Source organism: Orycteropus afer, unplaced genomic scaffold (assembly GCF_000298275.1).
Source record: "Orycteropus afer afer isolate SDZICR_OR568_19922 unplaced genomic scaffold, OryAfe1.0 scaffold00012, whole genome shotgun sequence".
Taxonomy (NCBI): Eukaryota; Metazoa; Chordata; class Mammalia; order Tubulidentata; family Orycteropodidae; genus Orycteropus; species Orycteropus afer.
In genome coordinates this window covers 5317854-5328359 of record NW_006921599.1, presented here as the reverse complement: position 1 = coordinate 5328359, position 10506 = coordinate 5317854, and the positions used below count along the sequence as shown (strand labels likewise).

Genomic DNA, 10506 nt, shown 5'->3' with positions numbered 1-10506 from the left:
TTGAACCGCCAGCCATCTGGTTAACAGGCAAGTGTCTTAGCCACTATGCTAACATTAGAATACATATCCTTTCCTAGTGCATAGGGAACATTCACCAACACAGACTGTATTCAAAAGCCATAAAACAAATTTCAAAAAAGTAAAACAAACATACAAATAAATTTTCTGACCACAATGAAATGAAAGCAGAATGAAGAGCAGAAAGATATCTGGAAAATCCCCAAATATTTGGAATTAAACAGTGCATTTCTAAATAGCCTGCAGGTCAAAGAGGAAGTCTCACAAGGAGTCCAAATAATCAAAACAAGAATTTAACAAAGTAAGAAAACACAATAAAGAGTATTTAGCATAGTGCCTAAGGCACTTGACTGCTAATCAGAAGGCTGGCGGTTCAAATGCACCAGCCACTCCTCCGGAAGGAAGGTTGGGCAATCTACTTTCGCAGTGATACCGCCTTGGAAACCCAAGGAGGGGTTGCTATGAATCAGGTCTGACTCAATGGCACATAACAACAACAACAACAACAAATAGTATGCAACACTCAAAATCAAACACTAGAGAAATCTTCACTGAAATCTGGAACGAGAGATTTCTTGCAATGACCACTGTAATTTCTATCACTTCTCTAAATGATCTAGATAATATAATGAAAGGACAAAAAGAAATGAAATACAAATTAAAGTAAGGAAGAAGACAGCATTATTTGCAGTTATACTTAACTATCTCGTAGAAAACTCAAGAAAAATAACTGAAAAACAAATGCATCTAAAGAGAGGTCAGTAAGGTAGCTAAAAACCAAAAATACTACAAATATCAATTCCCTCCCCTCCAACACCAAAACTAAATAGCTTCAAATTACAACGGAAAAAGAGAGAGACTGACACCACGCCTCTCATGAACAGGAACCAGACAAGGATGCCCTCTATCACCACTTCTATTCAACATTGTATTGGCAGTCCTAGCCAGGGGAATAAGGCAAGAAAGGGAAATCAAAGGCATCCAAATTGGCAAAAACCAAAAACCAAACTCAATCCTGTCAAGTCAGATCTGACTCATAGCAACCCCTCCTCGGCAGTATCACTATGGAAGAAGATTGTACAACCTTCCTTCCGAGGGGTGGCTGGTGGGTTTGAACAGCCAGCTTTCTGGTTAGCAGTCAAATGCCTTAGGCACTACGCCACCAGAAGAAGTAAAACTATCTCTGTTTGCTGATGATATGATCCTATCAGTAGAGAACCCAAGAGACTCAGGCAAAAAAATTACTAGAACTAATTGAGAAATTTAGCATAGTGGCAGGATATAAGATCAACATACAAAAATCAGTTGCATTCCTCTAAAACAGCAAAGGGATTGCTGAAAAATACCATTCTCCCTGGTGGTGCAGTGCCTAAGGCATTTGACTGCTAGCCAGAAGATTAGCAGTTCAAAATCACGAGACACTCCTTGGAAGGAAGACTGGGCAATCTAGTTCCATAGTGATACCGCCTCAGAAACCCAAGGAGGGGCTGCTATGAGTCGGATCCGACTCGATGACAGTGAGTTTGGTTTTTCTGGTGACCAAAAAAATTAAATACTTGGGAATCAATATTACCAAGGACACAAAAGACCTGTACAAAAAAAAACTACAAAACACTACTTCAAGAAACCATAAGAGAGCTACATAAATGGAAGAATATAAAATGCTCGTGGACAGGAAGATTAAATAATGTGAAAATGTCATTTCTATGAAAAGCAATCTATGCATTCAATACAATCTCAATCTAGATCCCATCAACATTCTTTACGGATATAGAAAAACCAATCACTAACTTTATATGGAAAGGAAAGAGATCTTGGGTAAGTAAAGCATATTGAAGAAGTAGAACAAAGTAGGAGGTCTCACACTGCCAGATCTCAAAACCTACTATACAGCCACAGTAGTCAAAACTGCCTGGTATTGGTACAACAACAGACACATAGACCAATGGAACAGAACTGAGAACCCAGAAATATATTCAGCAACCTATGGTCAGCTGATCTTTGAAAAAGGGCTGAAATTCGTTAAATAGGGGAGAGATTGTCTGTTTAACAAATGGTGCAGGCAAAACTGGATATCCATTTCCAGAAAAATGAAACAAGATCTGTTCCTCATACCATACAAAAAACTAACTCCAGATGGATCAAAGACTTAAATGTGAAACCTAAAACTATAAAGTTCCTCAAGGGAAAAACAGAGGCAAATTTAGGGGTATTAATATATGGCATAAACAGACTATCAAGCATAACGCAAAATGTACAAACAGCAGAAGAGAAACTAGATGAATGGGACCTTCTCAAAATTAAATTTTTGTGTGCTTCCAAAGACTTCTCCAAGAGAGTCAAAAAAGAATCTACAGATTGGGAAAAAATATTTGGCAATGATATGTCTGACAAGTTTCTCTCTAAAATTTATAGAAAACTCCAACACCTCAACAACAAAAAAGACAAATAATCCAATTTAAAAATGGGCAGAAGACATGAATAGACTTCACCAAAGAAGATATTCAGGTGGCCAAAAACACATGAAGAAATGTTCATGATCATTAGCCATTAGAGAGATGCAAATCAAAACAACAATGAGATACCATCTTGCCCCAGCACTAATAGCAAAGTTCAATAAGACAGAAAATAACAAATGCTAGCGAGGATGTGGAGAGATTAGGACTCTCATACACTGCTGGTGGGAATGTAATTTGATACAACCACTGTGGAAAGCAGTATGGCAATTCCTTGAAAGTTGGAATTAGAAATATCATTTGATCCAGCCAGTCCATTATTAGGTACACATCCTAAAGAAGTGAGAGCCAGGACAAGAACAGATATGCACACCCATGTTCATCACAGCACTATCTACAATAGCCAAACAATAGAAATAACCTAGGTGCCCATCAACAGAAGAATGAATAACCAAACTAAAGTACATACATACAATGGAGTATTACGCAACCCTAAAGAATAATGTAGAATCTGCAAAACACCATATAATGTGGATGAACTTGGAGGACATTACGCTGAGTGAAATAAGTCAATCAAAGAAAGACAAATATTATAATAGCCTGTTATTGTAAAAAGTCTAGGAAAGGTTTATATATGGAAGGAAACTTTCTTTGTTGGTTACCAGGGGTAGAATGGAAAGGGATGTATGATAGTTGGAGCTGTGTGTCAACTTGGCTGGACCCCAGTTCTGTGTGGTTGTTCCCATGACGGGATCAGATGACTGTGTTCTGAGTGGCCAATCTGTTCAAGGGGAGTTTCCCTAGGGGTGTGGCCTACTTCCAGGATATCCAGGGACATCCTTGGAAGAGAGACATTCTTCTGTGGATCGGGCTTCTGTTATTCTGCCTACAACTGTCTGTGAGTGAGCAGTCCACTGTTCAGCCTGGAGATCCTGGATTCGTCATTCATTGGAGTCAACAGCCGGTGTACTGCCTGCCAGCCTTGAGCTTCTCAGCCCCTGCAGTTGTGGAAGCTAAGAAAAGCCTCCAGCCTGATGTTTGCTCCAGGGACTTTGGACTTGCTGGCTTCTATACGCTTGTGAGCCATTTTCCTAAGATAAATTTCTCTCTCTTTTTATATAACCTTTGCTGGTTTGTTTCTCTAGAGAACCCAGTCTAACACAGGAGGGAACACTGTTAGATAGGTAGAGACAAGTATTAATATGGGTGAAGGGAAGGGCAATGTACCAAATGTGAGTGATCAACACGGTGACATTGAGAAAGAGGAAGACATAGAGAGGTGAATGGGAGGTATAGACAACAAAGATGAACTCTTTTGCACATACAGTACTGCATTGCCAGTGATGACAAACATTGATAAATGGCTGGATAGATGGGTAGACAGGCTGAACAATTAGTTATGTCTATGTAGGGGGGAATGTGCCCATGACCATGTACAGTGTATTTGTATGTTCTGTAAAGTGTATTTGTATGTTCTGTAAGAATGTCCAGGTATATAGTAGAGCTGACAAGGGACAAGCCACAGCCAGCTACCCAGAGGGAGTGAGTAGTTGGAACTGTGAGCTCGGGACCATGGTCGCAGGGGACCTCAAACTCAAATGGCATAACATACTACACAAAAACATTGTTCCAAATCCTACTTTGGCAAGTAGCAACTGGGATCTTAAAAGCTTACAAGAAGCCATCTAGATGCAATGATGGATCTCTTCTCATCCAGAGCGAAGAAGAATGAAGAAAACCAAAGATTCATGGAAATAATTAGTCTAAAGACTACTATACCATGTGATCCTCAGCCTATATGACCATGAGACCAGAAGAACTAGATGATGCCAGGCTACCACTGTCAACCACTCGGAGGGGGAGTCTATGTAGGAGATCCTGGACAGAGTGGGAGAACAATGTGGAACAAAACTCAAAATCATTTATTAAAAAAAAAAAGGACCAGGTTTGCTGGTCTGATAGAGCCTAGTGAGAGCCCTGAGACTATGCCCCTTTGCTGCCCTTCTAATCTGGACCTGAACTCACTCCTGTGGCTTCCAGCCAAACAAAAGAAAGGCATGTGAGCTGAACATTTACATTAGGTAGATACACTCCCTGGAGAGATCAATCATGGGAGAACAGAAAGGCTGTGTATGCACAAGGAGACAGCTTGGGGGGGCAGGAGTGCATGGGAAGGGAGGACACAGGGAAGAGTAATTATGAGGAGGAAGTAGGAAGAAAGCTGTTGCATTGTGGGCTATTGCAGTCAATGTCATAAGACAAAGTGTATGTGAGCTGCTGTATGGAAATGAATTTGATCTGTAAATTTTCACCCAAATCACAATTAAAAAAAAAAAAAAAAGGAAAAAATACTCTACAACAGCAACAAGGAAAGAAAATTCCTATGAATAAATTTAGTATAAAATACTGAGAATGTGCAAAAATTTCAAAATTTTTCTGATATGATAAGGGGGAAAAAAAAGGCTTAGAAAATGAAAAGCACCCACCATGCTCTTGGAAAGAACCAATCTTCTGACGATGTTAAATTTTTTAATTTTATACTATTTTCCAAGAGTAAAAAGATTTTGCTTTTATTTTCTTTAAATGTTGACATAGTTCAAATCTTCATTTAAGAGAATGATGATTTCTCTGTCAAAACTAGACAGTGAAATTCTGAATAAGAATTATGTAAAGTCAACTACACGGAGTGATATTAAATGATAATTAAAACAGTATGATATATTCCCAAGATCAGACCAATGGTTAAGCAAAATCTTGTAGAAAAACTACATCATACACATGCATTTAGTATATATATATAAATAACATATTCCAAAAGCCTGGGAAAAAGATGATATATTTATTTTCAAATATGTCATGAAGGTTCCATACATGAGAAAATGAAAGCAAATCTTAGGCAAATACCAACTATTAAAATAAATATAAAAGTTAAATATAAAAAATAAAGCCACAAAAATAAATGGAAAACTATTAATATTTAGCTGATCTTGGGAATAGGTACTCATTTTTAAACATAAAAGCAAGCAAAAAAAGACTGTGAGAGATTAATAGATTTGAATATAGAAAAATTAGGCTGAGCATACAGATATACATGCATATGTGTGTATGTGTGCGTGTGTATAAAACTTTAATGTAAATAAAACAAATGACAACCTAAGAAAAATATTTGCAACTTACAGGCTGGTGTAGTGGTTAATGCTTGGCTGCTAATTCAAAGGTCAGCAGTTCACCCTCTACTCTGTGGGAGAAAGATGTAGCAGTCTGCTTCCTTAAAAATTACAGCCTTAGAAACTCCAAAAATTACAGCCTTAGAAACTCTGTGCCACAGTTACACTCTGTCCTTTAGGCTCGCTATGAGTTGGAAATAATTCAACAGCAACGGACAGCGGGGTATGGTATGGTATACCCATTCAAGACCTGCATATACACTCTTATCCTTCCCTCTCAAACACTGAAACTTTCAAGTAACTAATAAAACCTTTCCAGAACATTAAACATAAGAACAGAAGATACAGAAAAATGATACCTACACACATTACTATCTAATACAGTCAATTAAATTTTGACAATGAAAAAGAAATTAAACTTCCAGTTCCCAGTCTGACATGTAGAGTTTGCAAGTCATCACTGCTGTCTCCCAAGAAAAGAAAACTGAAAAACTGAAAGTTAACAACTCTTCTTAGATCCATCAGGGAACTGAGGTCACCACTATTCTGAAAACCAGAGACACAGAGATATTCAGAATCACAGCTTATTGGGAGCAGTACTGGAGACAGCATCAGGTAGGAATATTCAAAGGTCAAGTGACTAATTGCTTGAGACTAAATAGGAACAAGCTTGAGAGATAAAAGCTTCTCGAGGTCCAGGCCTAGAGGAGACCCCACACTTGTGAGCTGTACCCTAGGAGCCCTACCCAGTTCTCACTATAAAGAGGCGGGGAAAATACTTTTATGCCTCCTGCCAGGGGAAAAGAAATACAATAGTGTATTCTGTTCTCTTTAATAAAGGCCCGTTCTCAAGAGAAATTATATTACCAGTTCCTAATGAACTGGGGGAAGGGAAATACCCAACTTAGGCCTCTTCTAGCCTTTCATGTGCAAGAAAGGAAATACTCAAATACAGTCAACTGATTTTTGACAAAGGAGAAAAGGTAATTCAATGAAGAAAGGAGAATCTTTCAAACAAACAGTACCAGGAAACCAGGTATCTGTATGCAGAAAAATGAATCTAGACACAGATCCCACACCTCTCACAAAAATTAACTGAAATGGATCATAGACCAAAATGTAAAATACAAAACTATGTGACAACTAGGAGAAAATCTAAGTGACACTGGGCTTGGCGAGGACTTTTTCAGTACAACATCAAAGCACAGTCCAAAAACAAAAACACTGTTACATTGAACTTCATTAAAATTAACTTCTGCCCTGCAAATCACACTGCTAAATCAAACTGGGAGAAAATACTTCCAAAGCACATGTTGTGATTGTTGTTATTATAACGTACCATCAAGTTGGTTCCAAGTTTCAAAGATCTATGCATAACAGAATGAATGTCACCAAGTCCTGCACCATCTTCACAACCGTAATTATATTTGAAGCAATTATTGCAGCCACTGTGTCACTCTACCTCTGATTAAAAAAAAAAAAAAAAGCCTGTAGGAACCTTCAAGATTATTGCTCTGTAATACCCTTCAAACCTTGAAATGAAACTATCCCCTGAAGTCATATTAAACAAACAAACAAACATAGTTTAGTTCAAAAGTAAAGACTGTGTTTTTTAAAGAGAACTTTATGAGACCAAAAGTTAATAAGGGTGCAACAAACGGAGTAGCAATAACGAAAATGGTGACACAATGTGAAGAATATCATCACTGTAACTGAACAATATGTGTAGAAATTATTAAATGGAAGCATGTTTGATGTGCGTATTTTTACAATTAAAAAATAAACTGTATCCCAAATATACAAAGAACTCTTAAAACTCAATGAGAAAACAACCCGATTACAAAATAGGCAAAATATCTGAACAGACACTTCATTAAAAAAGGTATACAGATGACAGATGCTGTTGTTGTTGTTGTCATATGCAGTCCAGTCGGCCCAGACTCATAGAGACCCCTCCTTGGGTTTCTGAGGCAGTATCACTATGGAAGTAGATTGCTCAACCTTCCTTCCAAGGAGTGGCTGGTGGGTTTGAACCGCCAGCCTCCTTGTTAGCACTCAAGTGCCCTAGGCACTACGCTACCAGAGCTCCTACAGATGACAGATAAGCATATAAAAAAATACTCAATATTATATGTCATTAGAGAATTGTCAATTAATACAACAATAAGATATCATTACGAATTTGTAAGAATGGTTAAAATCCTAAACACTGATACCACCAAATGCTGGCGAGGGTGTGGAACAACAGGAACATTCATTCACTGCTGGTGAGCATGTAAAGTAGTGCATCTACACGTGGAAACAGTCTGTCAGTTTCTAATAAAGCTAAACACAGGCTAAACCATATATACAGCAACACACCCCTTCTATTAATCCAAATGAGTTGAAAACTTACGTCCACACAAAAACCTGCACCTGAATGTTTATAGAAGCTTTATTCATAATAACCAAAAGCTAGAAGTGATCAAGATGGCCTTCAGTAAGTGAATGAATAAGCAAACTGTGGTACATACACCCATACAACGGAGAATTTGATTCAGAGATAAAAAGAAATGAGCTAACTGGCTAGGAAAAGACATGAAGGGAATTTAATAGGATCTTGCTAAATTAAAAAAGCTGGTCTGAAAAAGCTATATACCATACTGGAGAATTCCAACTATATAACATTCTGGAAAAGATAAAACTATAGAGACAGTGAAAAAATCAGTGGTTGCCAGGGGTTCAGGGGGAGAGAAGCAGGATGAATAGATGGAGCACAGGGCATTTTTAGGACAGGGCAACTATTCTGTATCATACTATAATGGTGGTTACATGACATTATACATTTGTCCCAAATTCATAGTACTGTATAAGACAAATATGAAGCCTAATTTAAGCTATGGATGTAAGCGTCAATATTGGTTCAACTGTAACAAATGTACCACTCATTTGCAGGAAAAACTTTGAGCGGGAAAGTATATGGTATGTAAACATACCCAGCTTTACTGAAGAAGAAAAATCCTGGAGATCTGCTTTCATTGAGATTACAACCAAGAACACCCTGTGGAGTAGTTTTATTCTGTAACACATTGAGGCCGCTGAGTCAGAATCAACTTAACAGCATCTAACAATAACTTTCCTTGCAATTTTTCTGTAAAACTAATACTGCTCTAAAAAATGAAGTGTATTAATAACAATTACAATAGTGCTTGCTTCAGTAGCACAGATACGAAAATTGGAACAACACAGAAAAGATTAATATGGCCCCTGTGAAATGATGATTTGCAAATTCATGAAGCATTCCATATTGCCACTACTGAAGAAGGAAAACAAAGTAGGAGGTCTCACATGTCCTGACCTCAAAACATAATATACAGGCAAAGTAGTAAAAACAGCCTGATACTGGTTTATAAACCAATATAAATCAGTGGAACAGAACTGAGAATTCAGGAAAAGATCCATCCATATACAGACAGCTGATCTTTCACAAAGGGTCGAAACCCATCTGGTGCTGGCAAAACCAAATATTCATTTGCCAAAAAAAAACAAACAAGAGCCATACCTCATGCCTCACACCATACACAAAAATGAACTCAAGATGGATCAAAGACCTAAACGTAAAACCCAAAAGTATAAAGTTCATCAAAGATAAAATAGGGGTAAACTTAAAAGACCCTCCTTTATGGTATAAATAGACTATCAAGCATGACCCAAAATGCACAAACATCAGAAGAGAAACTAGATGATCAGGACCTTCTGAAAATTAAATTCTTATGTATAGCAAAAGACTGCTCCCAAAGAGTAAAAAGAGAACCTACAGACTGGGAAAAAAAATTTGGCAATGACATACCTGACAAGGGATTTACCTCTAAAATGTATAGAAAACTTCAACACCTCAACACCAAAAAGACAAACAATCCAATACAAAAATGGGCAAAGGACATGAATAGACAGTTCATCAAAGAAGATATTCACGCAACCAACAAACACATGAAGAAATACTTGTGATCATTAGCCATTCTTATTGTTGTTATGTGCTGTCAAGTCAGACCTGAGCCATTAGACAGATGTAAATCAAAACATCAATGAAATATCATCTCACCCCAAAAGAACAGCAAAGTTCAACAAGACAGAACACAACAAATGTTGGAGAGGGTGTGGAGAGATTGTAAAATGATAAATGATGTGGAAAACAGTATGGTACTTACTGAAAAAGTTAGATATAGGCTCCGGCAAGATGGTGCACTAGGGAGAAAGACTGCACAGACCCTCTTCAACAAACAAAAGGGAAACCAATTAACACAGACACAGAAGAATGATATAGAAGTGGACTAAACCCCAACTAGCAGAAGAATTTGCAGGAAAATACCAAAAAAGGAGACATACAGAGCTGCGGTCTAGCAGCGAACCTGAGCAATCCTGACAGCACATACAGCTTGGAGATTCCCGAATGGTGGTAGGACCCAAGAATTAACCAAAAAATCAGCCCTGCTAGCCAGGGACCGCATGGAGGACTGTGCACGGTGGCTGGAAAATAAACGAAGAGGGTTAAGAGAAAGGCAGGCTGAGCTGTGGACTTTTGCCAGTCCGGAGGCCGCTGCCATTATGAAGTTTTAAAAGCAGCTTGACTATTTTGGATATTTAAAGAGACAATGCTCTGGCAGATTCCTGGGGCTTAAGAACACGTTCTGCTTTCCAGAAACCCAAAGGACACTCCGGACCCGTAAGACTGAAAAGGTACAACATTCCTCTTGTTACTCTTATACCCCACACCCGCTTGGTGAACAGAGGTGAGGCCATCCCCCACTCCCACCTACTTTCTGGGCCCACAGGAACTCCATCACAGTCTGTGTGCTCAGACGGAGCCTGGGTGCCCTGCCCTGTCC

General features: G+C 38.3%; 1 non-coding gene across 1 annotated transcript; it reads left to right on the top strand.

Annotated features, from left to right (window-relative positions):
• Positions 1-8825: 8825 nt before the first annotated feature.
• LOC122151162 lies at positions 8826-8932 on the top strand. Its single transcript, XR_006164012.1, has one exon. It is a non-coding gene; the product is annotated as a U6 spliceosomal RNA (small nuclear RNA).
• The last annotated feature ends 1574 nt before the right edge of the window (positions 8933-10506 follow it).